Below are 13,133 nucleotides of genomic sequence, written 5' to 3'. Positions count from 1 at the left end.
TCTACTCAATGGGGCCTCAAATAGTTTCACTTCTCTCAGCTCCAACCTTGCCTCCTGGAATTTCTTGGTTGTGAAGTAGAACAGTGAATCCTTCACATCCTGGGCTGCCCTTCTTCGTTGCCTTACTGAGAGTTGTGTTTGCCATTTTAAAAGTGCCCCAGCACTTCCTTTTCTGTGGTCAACAAGCATTAACATTCCCCATATTCTTGATAATCTGGGAAACCTTGAATCCTGCAGGTTCCTGTGTGTCCCACTTGCATTAAACAAGGGAGCTTTATGAATAGGAAGGTGGAGGACCACTGCTCTAGACGGACTCAAACCTCCACATTTCAGTGAGCAGCTGAACGCTCACTGGATTCCAACTCATGAACCGAGCTTACAGTGTTGGTATCTGTACAATTGGTGCAATAACGAAATCGGTAACAAATTTACTCAATGCATTTTTTGCACTGGTTTGGTTTAATCAGGTTATTGTAAACAATTGAGTCTTTTCCTAAAGGAGTGAGTTAATTAAATTACATTGAAATGAATTTAAATTGAAATTACCAGAGGAGCACATTCTTTCAAAGAGATCTTCATGTGGCAAACAGGTGTGTTTCTTTTTAATCACTTGAGCGGCCATGTGTAGGTGGGCATAGAAGTTTCGATGCTGTGTGAACTCCATGACGAATTTCCAGTCCAAGTTGTAATAATCTTCTGTTCCCTCCTACCCAGTGTCTCACCAAATTGTAGGTGTGCGGTAAAGGCTGGATGAATGGACATTTCTGCTAAAAAATATGTTTCTGCTAAAATAACACACACACGACACACATGTTCCTAGCTGTTCTGCAAAATCATGCTCTAAATGAAGTTTGTTATTTCAATAAAAAAGTAGTAAGGAAGGAATATAAGCTACTGAGATGAGTGAATTTATTTTCCAGAATGTATGTTTATGCATATTTAAATTTTGCTGTTCTCTGATGCTTTGCTGTGAAGAGAATTGGATGGTCCTGAAGGAATACTTTGGGGGAATTGGGGTGGGGGGATGGGGGATAGAAAGACAGAATGGCTTTTATTGTGGAGTTTAGATAGTGGTGTCGCACCCTTGAAAACCAAATGGTATGCTTCAGAGAAGAGTTTGGGGGATTCTGAGACCAATTTGCTTTACATTTATTGTAGTTTTTGTGTTTTTCTTTATGTTTTTTATAACAACTTCATGGCGACACCTCACACAGCACATCATTCAGCATTTTTTAAGAGTACAATTCAGAGTAGTTTTAATGTATCACAAAGTGATGTAACCAAAGTTTATTTTCTGTGGTGGCTTGTGTGTTGCTGTGATGCTGGAAGCTACGTCACTGTATTTGAAATACCAGCAGGGTCACCCGAAGTGAGCAGGTGTCAGCAGAGCTTCCAGACTAAGAACAGACAAGGAAGAAGGAATAGGCGGTCCACTTCAGTAGAGTTATCTATTGAAAACCGCAGGGATAGAAGTCGAATAGCATTTCCACCTACCGAGAACGTCATGACTAGCAGCAGAACATCGTCAGAGAAAGTGCCTGAAATGAGCCCCTCAGTTGGGAAGGCAGTCAAAACCTGACTGAACAAGAGCTGCCATCTCAATTGAGAGGACCACAATGTTGTGTATGGAGTACAGCCTTCTGAAATACAGTCTTCAGGACTTCCTTTGCTGATGGGCATGACACAAAATGAGAAGAAACAGCCGTAAACGTACATTAATAACTAGAACGTGAATGTACGAAGCATGACCTTATTTCTGGACTCTCACCTCTAATCTGTTGGTCTGTCCTTTATGTCATTCTTACACTGTCTTGATTACTGTAGCTTTGTAGTAAACTTTTACTTCAAGAAACATAATTCTTCCAATTTTGAGTTTTCCCCCTAAGGTTTTTTTTTAACTACTTAGGTCTCTTTCACATAATTTTTAAAATCAAATAATCAGTTTATATCAGAAAGGGATTTAAAAGGTATTGCTTTAATCTGTATCAGTTTGGGGAGTTTTGCTAACTCCAGTTTTGCTATTTCTGGTTTTTGAACATGGCTATCTTTCCATTTCCTTTTTTTTTTTAAACTTAAAATGACCTAAGTAAGTAAAAAGATATTTCAGTAGTTGTCAGTGTAGACATCTTTTAGCGCTTTTGTTAAATATATTCCTAAGTATTTTATTTTTTGGTTGCTATTAGAAACAAATATGCTTTTAAAAAATCTTACTGTTTATAGAAATACACTTGATCTTTGTATATGGATTTTGTATCCCATAACCTTGCTGAATTAATTTAATTTGTTCTAATTTTCCCCCTTAGACTCCTTAGGAGTTTTTGTATGCAGATTTGTGTCATCTGTGGAAAGACATAGGTGTCTTTTGTCTTTGCAGTGTAGGTCCTTTTTATTTCTTTTTAAAGTGGTAACTGTCTTGCTCCTGATTTTAGAAGTCTTTCACAATTAACTTTCACGTTAGTTGTGTGCATATATATGTGTGTCTTTATTTTGATAAAAACTTTAGATTATTAAACTAAAACATCTCTTTCTTTTTAAAATAGAATTAAAAAATCATTTTATTGGGGATTCGTACAACTCTTATCACAATCCAAACATCCATCCATTGTGCCAAGCACATTTGTACACTTGCTGCCATCATCATTTTCAAAGCATTTTCGTTCTACTTGAAATATAGAAACTTACAGTTATATATTCCCCTCTGAGATTTTGCTGCAGACTTTAAGTTTTGGTATGATATGTCCTGGTTTTCATTCATGCCAAACTATTTTCTAGTTTTCCTTGTGATTTCTAATGTACAGTACTGGTAATTTAAGAATATTATGTTTTCTGCATATTTATAAATTTCCAATTGTATATCATTGTGGGAAAATAAAACAAAGCATGTCATCCTCTGCATAATATGAAAACTTTTGAATTTACTGGGACTGGGATTCAGTTCATGGGGTACCCTGTAGCCTGCCCTACAGGTTTCCCCATGTGCTTTTGAGAAGGATTCAGCTGTGACTGAGTGTGTGGCTTTATTGACATCTATTAGGCTGAATTTTGTTTATAGTGTTGTCCAAATCTATTTCCTTACTTGTTCTATCTGTTACAGAAAGCAAATAATTGAAATCTCTAGCCATTTATTGCTGAATTATCTATTTCTCCCTTCTATTCTGTCACTTTTCAATTCATGTGTTTTAGAGCTCCATTGCTAGGTACTTATCTGTTTATATTTGTTTTTTCCTTCTTCCTGATAGATTGATTTTCTTCTCATTGTAAACTATCCTATTTCCTTTTTGCTAATGACAATCTGTGTCTTCTGACTTTGACATGGATAGAACCATGCCAGCTCAGTGTGTGTGGGCGGGGCGGGGGTGGGGGGCTATTTGCATGGCATATCTTTGTTCATCTTTGTGCTTTCAGCCTGTTCATGGCTTTGAGTCGAGCACATGTCTCTTATATCAGCATATAGTTTTTAACTATTCTGTGTACTCTGCCTTTTTATTTTGGTATTTAGAAAATTTAGTGTAATTATTGATAAGGTAGAAGTTATAGTTCTCTTGTTATTTGTTTACTATTTACTTTTTGAACTTTTACTTCTCCATGCTGGTTTCTTGCATGCTAAATTTATATCTTCTAGTATATTCTCTTAATTCCATTCTTATTGTCTTATGTTTTTGATTACATTCTTGGTGAAGGTCCTGAAGATTACAATGAACATTTTCTTGTCCTTTAAGCTTTTCTAAGATCTAGGAGCAATTTGTTATCTGAACTCCCCTAACTCTTTGTTCAAATTCAGTTGTTCACATACTAAGTGTCTGTTTCCTCCCCAGTAGACTCTAACTCTTTCCAGGTATGTAATCTGGTGAGATTTCTAACACTCCTAGCAATGACTTCTCTCACTGGGGTGGAGACACGAAAGGTCAGTGCTAGGGGTGATTCAAGTGCGCCATGTTCTCCTCCCTGTTCTTGGTCTCTAACCCCCTATGTCCTTATCTGATTTTTTAGGTATCACGCTTCCCACCAGTCTGCAACACTCTCACTTCTCCCAGCTCTTGACAGACGTCAGTGCCAGGAGACCTCCCACTTCTTCCTGTGGCCAGTCATGAGAGGAAGAGGCAGCTAAGTGTGCAGAAGCACACCAAGATTTGTCAGGTAGACAACCTCCTCTCCTTACAGGTAACTTTGAGTTTGGAAAATGAAGCCTTGAACACTCTTATTGATAATTTTCTGTCTCAGGCCATTGTTTAGAGAGATTATAGGCCTGGATGAGTTTTTGGTATCTATTTATATCATATAGACAGTTACCTACTAACTTCTTGTGAATGGATTTCAAAGATAGTCCTTAGCATATTATGTTGGGCTAGTATATTAATTTATACTTAGAAGCAGTTTTCACATGGCTCTTCATTTATTGCATATAAAACCTTGTTTAGGTTGATGTTGGTTCATTTTAGAGACACGTTTTGAAGGCCAAAGTGCTATATTCAGAGTGTTATCGACTGAGTCATTACGTTATTCAGAATAGACAGGCTGTTCTGAGCACTGTGTTAAAAACCCCTACTGTCATGAAGATTGCAGTCCTGTGAGGGTATGGGTGGAGGTGTGGGGAGAGCAGGAATGGAGAGATGCATAATATATAGTAGATGGCCTGAAGAGTTAATTGTAAATTATGATAGAGCCAGTTTAGAGGGATGAGGGCACGTTGAGTCTTACAGGGATAAGGGAGGTCTCAGGATACCAGTGACAGTTGAACACTGATTTTGAGGAGGTGTGGGGACTAGCTGTTTAATATCTGTGGCAAGAACATTTTAGTGAGCAGGATCAGAGAATATAAAAGCCCTACACCCAAAGCATGCTTGGCATGTTTGAGGAATAACAAGGAGTACGAGGCGAGCCAGTCTAGACCAGTGAGCAAATGGAGGGGGTGCAACATAACAGAGATCAGGCCATATTGAGCCTTATGTACTATTTGGAGAACTTGAGCTTTTATGGTGGGAAATCAGTGCAGAGTTCTAAGCAGAGGAGGGATGTGATTTTAATAACCTCCTTTTACCTTTATATTGACAATGGACTGTAGGAAGTGGAGGTGAGGGTTGGAACACAGAAGACAATTCCAGAGACACTAGAGTACTAGAGGAATTCATTGTTGATATTTGGGTAAGAGATAATGGTGACTTACTTCACTGTGGGCAGTGGAAGTTGTGAAAAGTGTTCACATTTTGTTTGTTTTTCTAGATAGAGCCCTCCAGCTATCTCGGCTGTATTTGTGAGGTGTAGGAAAGAGGGAAAAGTGTATAATGGTCCCAAGGATTTTTAACTTGAGTAACTAGATGGCAGAATCACCAGCAGAGAAGGAGAATGGGCAGGTTTCAAAGGGCTGCGTTCAGGGAGCTTAGAAGTTCAGCTTGAGCATGTTGAGAGTAGAAGACATCCAAAAGCAGATACAGAGGGGCAGCTACTTTCAAGTCTGATAAGTTAAGGAAGTCATGTGGGCTGGAGATATATGGGTGTCTTTGGCATGTGGTTGGCATTTAAGGGAGTAATTCCAGATGGGATCTACAGTGGCAGTCTGCCGACAGAGGTGTTTTAAAGAAAGGCCCTGAAACGTTGCAGTGCTCTGAGACAACAAAGGATACTTGGAGGAAAACCAGGAGTGTGGCATTTCATGAGCCTCATGAGGTTGTTTCAGAGAGGAAGTAGTGATCAGCTGGCTCAAATGTAGCAAACGGGCCAGGTAAGGGGAGTGGAGCACTGACTCCTGGATTTCAGTGCTGTGAGTGTCGCTGGGCCTTTGAGAAGATTTTCATTTTGGTGGCGGTTGACAGTGGCTTCGGTAGAATCAGCTAAATAAAGGCTGGAGGGGAGGACTTGCAGGCACAGATAATCAGTACCTCTTTTGAGAAGCTTTATTGAAAAGGGAAGCAACATGTGGGTGCTTACTAGGGTGGATAACATTACAAACAATTTGAAATCCAGAACCCCTAATTTATGCTCATGTTAACCCTGTACAATGGTCAAAAGGCCATCATTCGAACAGAACAAGAGAACACCAAATATTTATACAATCAGGACAAGCGTTTCAGGGTTGTATCCTTTCATCATATTTACTCACTCTCTAGCTGAACAAGCAATCAGAGACGCAGGGCGTTATGAAGCAGAACACAGCATCAGGATTGGAGAAAACCTCATTAACAACCTGTGATGTGCAAATGACAAAACAAACCTTGCTTACAGAAAGCCTAAAGGTCTTGAATCCCTTGCTGATGAATGAAGATCAAAGACTTTAATCTTTGGTGTGGCTTACACCTCAAAAGTCCTCACAGCTGCACCCACCGGCAGCATCTTGATAACTGGAGGAAAGATTGAAGTTGGCAAGGCTTTTATTTCACTTGGATTCACAATCAATGCCTCTGGAAGCCGCAGTCACAAAATCAAACAGTATCCTGCATTGGTCAAATCTCTCTCATAAGACCTCTTTAATGTGTTTTTAAAGAGCAATGAAGGCACTTTGAGGACTAAGTTGCAGGCCGTGCGAAAGCTGGACACGAATTTGGAAGACCAAAGAAAAACTTTTGCCCTTTAATTATGATCTTGGCAAATAATAGTGAATATATTATGACTTCCAGAAGAACAAACAAACCTGTCTTTGAACAATATAGCAAAACTCCTTTGATGCTAGAATGTGAGACTTTGTCTCACGTGCTTTGGATATGTTAAAAGGAGGGACTAGTCCCTGAAAAAGGATGTCATACTTGACCGATAGAATGCCAGTGGGGAGAAGCCCTCGGGGAGAGGGGTTGGCGCAGTGGCTGCAACGATGGGCTCAAACACAGCGATTGTGAGAGTGGGCGGCACCGGGCAGTGCTTTGCTCTCCTGCACCTCGGCTTGCTCTTAATCTGCCTGGGCTCGATGGCACCTAACAGCAACAACCTGTGTGCAGAGATGGGGTGGTGGTAAGCGGTTTGGAGAGCTCTCCCTCTCTTTTGGTAGTTCTTTTTGGTTGTTCACATTGCATGTGAAATAAACAAATTCATCAGTTTTCAGTACAGGTGATGAAGGAGCAGTTGTAAATTTGAGCAGACAAGGAAGGAGTGAAAAGGTCGCCCAAAGAGGAAGCATAACTGGGTAGGGAAATGTAGTCTTTGGGTCTCACAACAGCAAGAGTTCACTTAGAATGTATGATACGAAAGTAGAGAACCCAACCAATGTTATTGTGTGCTTCGCAAGACAGGCTCAGCGACTGTGTGAAAGTATCCAGTAGAGAGTTTAAGAATTGAGCTTAATGAAAATCATGGGCTTACTAAGTACGGAAGGATGAAGTGGAAGCGTGACAAGAGAGTTGATAGTACCGATAGTCCTGCCTTGTGACATATTTGAACTATGACAAACCACACTTACAACTGTCCCCCCTCTGTGGGGTATATTAGTAGTAATATGTACAGCTCATAGTGTTGCAGCTGCAGCACATAATTTGCTTACGTTATCATGCCCAGATGTTCACTCACAGATGTTCAATTTTATAACATCATTCAGAACACTGCTGCATAGATTTCGTTTTCTAAACTAAATCATGGCCTTTAGTCGCTTGAAAACATGGACTCAAATACTGATTACTTTGTTTCTGGAAGCAGTGGCTCCTTGCCACATACATTCACATTATGAATATATGAAGGGAAAAAGACAGGGCCAGGCAGACAACTCTCACCGATTTCTTCCTGTAAATGTCATCCCCACTCCAAGGGAAGATTCTGAGACTCCAGAGCCTTCCATATATGGAGTTGTTCCTGTAGTTTACGTGTCACTAAAGCCATCCATCCAACTCTTTCTCATTTTCACATTAATTAAAATTGTTTTCATATTTTTTATGTGTCTGCGTTCAATTTGATTGAAAAGCTTATATCTAGAGTTTTCAACCTCAAAGATGAACGATGATTGGAATTATAAAGATATTGTTAGGTTCTGTCAAGGTGGTTCCGACCTAACGCAAGCCTCTTAAAACAACAGGAAACACTGCCTGGCCCTGCGTCCTGCGCATGATTGTTCCTATGTCCGAGCCCATTGTTGCAGCCACTGTGTCAGTCTGTCATGTGCAGGGGCTTCCTCTTTTTTGCTGTGCATCTAATTTACCAAGCGTGAAAGGTGATAAAAATGAAAAGTTTTCTTTTTAAAGAGTTACTCCAGAACTGACATGACGGAGTCATCAAACAGAATCCCGTCGTGCATAGGGACTATGTGGCCGTGCAAGAGTGCGCTAATGACAGTGAGGACCGAGAGGGCCAGGACGGCCAGGGGTGCGCTGAGGAAGAGCTCCAGGAGGCTTGGGCTTGGCGTCCAGCGAGCAGGCCAGTGTTCTTGGGCTGGGGCCACTAGAGGAAGAGCGCGGAAGACCACTGAGAGTGTTTTCAGTGGGTGCACGAAACTGGAAGTGTGGCACGCTGGGCTGGAGTTAACCTCTTAAAGGGTGGTGGGTTCCATGCTGGCTACTACCCCAAGTTCAGCAATCCCATGCCCACTAGATGCTCCATGGAAGAAAGAAGGGGCTTGCTTTTGTCACCGTGTATAGCCTTCGAAACATGACGGGGGTAGCTCTGCTTGGTCCTGTGGGGTTACTAGGTATCCGAATCATTTCAAAGGCAGTCTCTCCCCATAAGTCTGTTACGATTGCATCTCAGACTCACTCCCTCAGCCCCAGCATTCAGTTTGCTCGTTGGCACACTTCAAGGACCTGGTGTAGGGCTTCCTTCCATTGAGCACGCCCACTGGACATGGACAGCGAATATGCCCACACAGGCACCTTGCTGCCTTGACTGCTGTTCTGTTTTCTGGGGCACGGAACACAGAGCGATGCCGTGAAGGTGGCCCTTCCTCTCCTCCTCCGGGGCCTGGAGAGGACATTGTAGTGATTTTGTACTACTTCGCTGGCTTTTAGTCTCAAGCCCCCTGTGCCCTGCTCTGCCTTAGCCGGTGCAGAGCCACTGTCCATCCATCCACCCCTTCAGGTCCCTGCAGTGCTGAGGGAAAAAACTGCAGGTGGTGCCGGGCAGGGTGCCTTATGTGCGGGACGTGCTGGGTGGGAAGCTGTCTGAAATACATTCCACGAGCTGCGAAACAGCTTCATATTCATCCAGAAAATGCATGTTGAGGAGTCTCAAATACCAGCAAATGACACTCCAGCAGAAGCAGAGATATTTTAAAATATTTAGGCTTTATAAAGAGAACCATTCTTAGTAGAAGACAAACCACCCCCAGGCACCCATGTGTGATTGAAGCAGTGAAGTCGATTGCCCGTCTCAAGTCGAGAAGGCCCTTTGGGTAGGAAACCATTGCGGGGCCCTGGTGACTCTTCAGCCCCAGTGGCACCTGACGTTTGCCAAAGGGCAGTAGTTGCTTGCTGTGGGACATCGCCTGGTCAGTGGCCCGCGGGGCTTTCCAGGCCCACCCTGGTGCCAGCCGGGAGTGGACACCCCACCAGGTGCCCTGGAGAAGTGAGTTTGGCTTTACAGGGCGAGGAGCAATGGCATAAAGTGTGGTTACAGTAACCCCTAGTGACCACACGCGCGCCACATGTGCCTCAGTGTTGGGGGCTTGGGTTTTCTGTAGAGAAAATTTATGTGGCTCCTCTTATATACTCAGGGCCTTCAAAAACCTTGTGGAAAAAAATGGAATGAAAAGATAATGAACTTCTTCCAGGAGCCTTTGAAACCTCTTATGCTGGCTCTAGGCTATGATTTTAAGCCAGTCTAGGTAGGTTTTCTGTCGGTCTTGTTGGTGTTTACACATACTAGAGTTCAGGGCTAGTAAGAACTTGTTAAAGTACCTTTTCCCAACACAGTATATGCTTTTCTAGAAAGATCAGGCAACAGCCACTTAATGAGTGTCTGTGACATCAAAATCATATGATACTTGGGGCTGCTGAGGACAAAATGGACAAAACACAGACATAAGGCAAGCTTATGTTTTCCTCAGGTACCACGAATGCTGACGACAGGGCGTTTCAGTTACCAATGTAGCCGATGATTACAGCAGTGGTTCCCACCCTCACTGCCCCCGGTCCATGGGGTTCCAGGCCTGTACTGCTTATGGAATCCGAGTGCCACACCTCTCTTTCTGTTAGCAGTTGGGCATGTAATCCCTGGCCACCAGTCTCCAAACTTGAACAGAGGGCAGAGCAAAACCGAGCATGTGGCAAATCAGGCTGGGCGTGTTGCGCCTTCTCCAAGCAGTGCGGTGGGAACGTTTGGCCCTTTCGCAGTCCCCACCCAGCTCTTGGGGCCCCGCAGTCTTCGGCCCGCATTTCTCTGTGCTCGTGGACTGGCGTAGTGATCCACTGAGTGTCAGGATTTCTTCTGATAGCTTTATGGAATGGATCAATGAGGATAACTTTGAAAAATTTAGATGTGAAATCTTCACCAACCCGGTAAGAATTCAGAACCGCCAGGACTCCACAGTGGCGTCCAGCTCGCTCCTCAGCGACTGGGTAAAGGCTTCCAGCAAACTTCAGCTGGTTAACACCATGCTGGACAGGTTTGCCATAGGTCTCACCCTGGGGAACTGGGCGTTTGCGGCCACCACGACGGACTCGAATCCAGTAGATGACGTGACCTTGCTTGGCCTCGTAGCCCAGTCTGCGCGCCTTGTCCGGCCGGTGGGCTGCGGCCCCCGCTGCAGCGCCTTTGAGCTGGCGGCACTGCCAACAGCGGACCCGCAGGAGAAAGCGCGTCACATCACGTCCGACTGCTTCTTCCTCCACAGCTCCTGGATGTGCCTGTAGGCACTCATCTCGGCTCACCTGATTGATGGCCGCCGCCCGACGGAAAGCGGGCTTTGATTTTTTTAAGTGTTTTGGACAGGTTCATTGGATGAACATAATAACTTATGGTTCCAGTGTAGACAGGAGATGAGAGGCAATGGAGTCAAATGGCAAGATTTGATCATTTACTCTGGTGAATATTATTGGATGCTTATTCAAAATTATTTCAGCATAGTATTTCCTTGATTCTATAAGTTCAAAAACAATACTTATAGACACATGCACACACATTTTTAAAAGATAATTACTTTCAAAACTATAATTTTATAAATGAATTCTAATTTTAGCTATAACTAACATTACTATATTATATATTAATGAGAAAAACATTAGTATTTTGCCATGGTATATATATTATAAAATGGGTAAGAATTCAGTTTCCATAATACTATTTTAATCTTGACTTTGCAAATTCCAATAATCTGTCTTAAAAGTTTGTGTTCAATCACATATGTATGTGTGTGTGTATATATATATTTGTGTGTGTGTATGTATATGTATGAGAGTCCTGATGGCTGGCTCCCTTGAGCTAAATGATATAGATAATAAATTATATGCAAATATACATACAAACAAAATTATATATAACTATATGTAAGATACACAGACATAGGCAACATGTATAAATTAAGACAGATTGTTTATATAAGACATATAGATATCCCCCAATACAATAGCACCTCGCCCTGCTAAACAGCCATTGCAGGATACCCATCTTCCCGACATGATCACTGAAGACAGACGTGTGTGTAAGCAAATGTGGTGAAGAAAGCTGATGGTGCCCGGCTATCAAAAAGATATAGCATCTGGGGTCAAATAAGTGGCCATCTTGCTCAGAAGCAACAAAGCCCACAGAGAAGAAGCACACGGCCTAAGCGAATACAAGGTGTTGAATGGACCATGTAGCAGATACAAAGGAACAAAAACAATCATTGTGTGATCACCTTCCTCACATAATTGCTGAAGATGAAAGTGTGCATAAGCAAGTGTGGTGAAGAAGGCTGATGGTGCCCGGCTACTGAGAGATATAGCATCTGGGGACTTAAAGGTTTGAAAGCAAACAAGCGGCCATCTAGCCCAGAAGCAACCGAGCCCACACGGAAGCAGCACACCAACATAGGTGACCATGAAGGACAGAGGAGACCAGGTCTCCAACAACAAAGGTGGGGTGGTGGTGAGAATCACATCACCGTGAAAGAGGGGGAGTGCATGATGGGGACCCAATGCCCACCTGTAGACAGCTGGACACCCCTTCCAGAGGGGTAGTGAGGAGGAGATGGGCCACTCAGGGTTCAGTGTAGCAACAATGAAACTCAAAACCTTCCTCTAGTTCCTGAACGCTTCCTCCACTCCCAATCATCATGACCCCAATTCTATCTTGCCTTGCGGACCTGGTTATACCAGAGGATATACAGCGGTGCAGTGGGGATCTGGAGGCACAGGGAATCTAGGACAGACGAACCCCTCAACACCAGCGGGGGGAGTGGCGACACCAGGAGGGAAGGGCATGTAGAAAGGGAGAACCAATCTCGGAGATCTATGTGTAACCTCCTCTCTGGGAGATTGGCAAGGGGGAGGCGGGTGAGGGGAGACGCCGGGGAGTGTAAGATAAGATAGAATAATTATTTATAAACTATCAAGGGACCAGGGGTGGGATCGGGGAGGGAGGGGGATGGGGGGAAAAAAAGGGAAACCGAGCTGATTCCAGGAACCCAAGTGGAAGGTGAATTATGAGAGTGACGAGTGCAACGAATGTATAAGGGTGCTTTGCTCAAGGGTGCTTTGATGTATGTACAGATTGTGATAAGAGCCTTATGAGCCCCAATAAAAAGATTAAAAAAAAAAGACATATAGAGTAGCTAATTGAAGGTTGCTGATTCCAATCTCCTGTCTGACTCTCTGGGAAAAAGTTCGAGTGATCTGCTCCCATCATAGTTACAGCCTGGGAACCCTGTGGGGGAGTGCTTCTGTCACATGGGGTGGCTGAGCCTCAACATTGACTCTATGTTGTCTAACGACACTGACTCCAGACGAGGCAACTTCAAAAAGTTCATGGCAGTATTTCATGATCTTTTCAGTCCATTTTCCACAGACTTTTCAAAGTCCCTTCATATATAAAATCACATTTATTTGAATTTAAGAATAAGCTAGGACCCGATCTGACAGAAAACAATTCTGATTTAGTGATTGCTAGGTTTGACAGTGAGGACCATTCTTGTCATTTTGGTTATTAGCATGATCCGACTATGCAAATAACACCAGAAAGCATACAATTTAAGCATTTCTTATGACATAAGATCTAATATTTTATGTGGAAAAGTGCATTCAAATTATTTT

The 13,133-nt window shown here is 42.9% G+C and overlaps 1 protein-coding gene and 1 pseudogene across 5 annotated transcripts in view; one reads left to right on the top strand and one right to left on the bottom strand.

Annotated features, from left to right (window-relative positions):
• Window positions 1-13,133, top strand: part of RNF144A (ring finger protein 144A) — a 190,377-nt gene that overhangs the window by 33,552 nt on the left and 143,692 nt on the right. For 3 of the 5 annotated variants that reach the window (XM_075557143.1, XM_075557146.1, XM_075557142.1), the window contains exon 2: window positions 3,991-4,161. The exons of 1 other annotated variant lie outside the window; for it this stretch is intronic. The gene's annotated coding sequence lies outside the window, so the exon portion shown is untranslated. The remainder of the gene's footprint in view (window positions 1-3,990; window positions 4,162-13,133) is intronic. One more of the 5 variants, XM_075557144.1, reaches the window with a different exon arrangement.
• LOC142455592 (large ribosomal subunit protein eL15-like) lies at window positions 9,981-10,765 on the bottom strand (annotated as a pseudogene).

The sequence above is a fragment of the Tenrec ecaudatus genome, chromosome 8, assembly GCF_050624435.1.
Source record: "Tenrec ecaudatus isolate mTenEca1 chromosome 8, mTenEca1.hap1, whole genome shotgun sequence".
Taxonomy (NCBI): Eukaryota; Metazoa; Chordata; class Mammalia; order Afrosoricida; family Tenrecidae; genus Tenrec; species Tenrec ecaudatus.
Note: the sequence above shows the minus strand (reverse complement) of the source record. Positions and strands in the feature narration are given on the sequence as shown.